Here is a 2,500-nt window from a genome sequence, read left to right as displayed (position 1 = left end):
AAACACTATATTACGGGACGTAAGTAAACCAACACTTGTTGTGAAGCGGAGAAAGATAAACGCAAGCACGAAGATACACGCATGAAGACGTATATATACCTGCATATGGATAATACAATACATACACACACACACGCACACACACATACACGCATATACATGGATACATACACTACATACACATGTATATGCATATATTCATATATACGCACATATGTACAGACCTATCTCCTACACGAATTTTTCTCTCTCCTTGTTTCTCTCCTTGTTTTTTTTCTGTGTATCTTTCTGTCGAAGAGCGTAAAAGACTTTTTCTATGTCTATTCCTGAGCGCTATACTAATACATTTGTTTCTTTGTACTCCGCCTGCCTTCGTCTTTTGTTTATTTTCGTAAACTTTCCCGTTATATATATATATATATATATATATATATATATATATATATATGCACTCACATACATACAATAATACATACACACATACAAAACTAGAATATATACACAGGCACATATATGCATATATATATACACGTATACATAGAAAATATATATTCATACAATATATTACATGCATACCTGCATACATTTCTAAGTCACTGTAAACCTTTTCCTTGTAAAAATTAATACACACACACACACACACACACACACACGTATACATACACACACACACACATACACACACACACACACACACACACGTATACATATACACACATACACACACACACTCGCGCATACAGCACAGAAGTTCTGGTGTCATAATTTCAACTAATAGTCACAAAATGGGACAAAAAATTGAGATAAATCGTATAACTATCGTAAAATTGAAGATAAAATAATTTTATCAACATATAAACATATATAGTGTGTGTTTATAATAATATAAAATAGCGTGAGATAAATACGGATTGCAAACTCTACTGGTTAGACTGTGAATAGCATTATCAAGTAGTTTTATACAATGAAAGGTTTAAGTAACAATGAAACACACATAGTGCATGGGAGATTAAGAGGGGAGTGAGGGCAGTGGGTAAGAGATAAGGAAGCTACTTAGGAAGGTTGGGTTTCACTGGACTACTGTTGATAATTACCTGCGCTATTCAATCGAAGAAAGATTCAATTGTAACTGCTGAAGATTTTCAAAACTGGTTTCGTATCATGATCTTGGTTTTCTTAAGCATCGACGAATTAATTTCACTCTTAGTGTTCCGAATCAATTCGAACTAAGTATGTGTGTATGCATGTTTAACATAGATGTATACATGTATATATATGTATGTATATATATTAAATACATATATATATGTATATATATATATACATACATATATATATATATCTATATATATATGTATTTATACACACACACACACACCACACACTATTATATATATATATATATATATATATATATATAATATATATATATATACATATATACATATACATATATACAGATACATACATACACACACACACACATATATATTTATAGTTACACACAGACATAAATACACGCAAACACGTACACACACATATGTTCATGTATATGTATGTATGTATTTATATTCATATATATGTATGCATATATCTATATGCATACATACACAAACTCATATACGTGGCATTGATTTTCTTCTTACAGTTATGGCCAGATGTTACGTCTCTCGTTTCTTTAGACAAGTGATAAATACATGGATGCATGGTCTGTACATAAGTGCAAAAATAGGGATGGAGATGCAGTGAGGAACACTGCAATAGATGCCAATATGATGATAACGAGAGCAATAACTATACTCCGCCACGCCTCTCCTCCCCTGCTGCTGCTGCGGCTACTACTACTACTACTACTACTACTACTACTACTACTACTACTACTACTACTACCACCACCACCACCACCACCACCACCACTACTACTACTACTACTACTACTACTACTACTACCACTTATTTCTTTACAGCCCACAAGGGGCTACACACAGAGGGGTACAAACAACGACAGACAAACGGATTAAGTCGATTACATCGACCCCCAGTGCGTAACTGGTACTTAATTTATCGACCCCGAACGGATGAAAGGCAAAGTCGACCCCGGCGGAATTTGAACTCAGAACGTAGCGGCAGGTCGAAATACCGCTGAGCATTTCGCCCGCCGGAGTGCTAACGATTCTGCTAGCTCGCCGCCTTTTGTACTACTACTACTATACTACTACTACTACTACTACTACTACTACTACTACTATACTACTACTACTACTGCTGCTGCTACTACTGCTACTACTGCTGCTGCTACTACTACTACTACTACTACTACTACTACAAGTGATTGTAATAATATTGAGAATGATAGTGCCAACCAACATGCGCAAGTGTATCGTTAGGAAACGTGCAAGTACGCAGGAGTATATTCCAGGGAGGGCTCACTGCCTCTATTACTCTTCGCCATTATTTAATAGTCCCTTCCACAAGTGTACTGAAAAAATTCAAGTTTGCC

General features: G+C 35.2%; 1 long non-coding RNA gene across 1 annotated transcript in view; it reads left to right on the top strand.

Annotated features, from left to right (window-relative positions):
• The window catches only part of LOC118765026, a 24,177-nt gene that overhangs the window by 1,384 nt on the left and 20,293 nt on the right, over positions 1-2,500 (top strand). The window lies entirely within an intron of this gene.

This window comes from Octopus sinensis, linkage group LG10, assembly GCF_006345805.1.
Source record: "Octopus sinensis linkage group LG10, ASM634580v1, whole genome shotgun sequence".
NCBI classification, from domain to species: Eukaryota; Metazoa; Mollusca; class Cephalopoda; order Octopoda; family Octopodidae; genus Octopus; species Octopus sinensis.
Note: the sequence above shows the minus strand (reverse complement) of the source record. Positions and strands in the feature narration are given on the sequence as shown.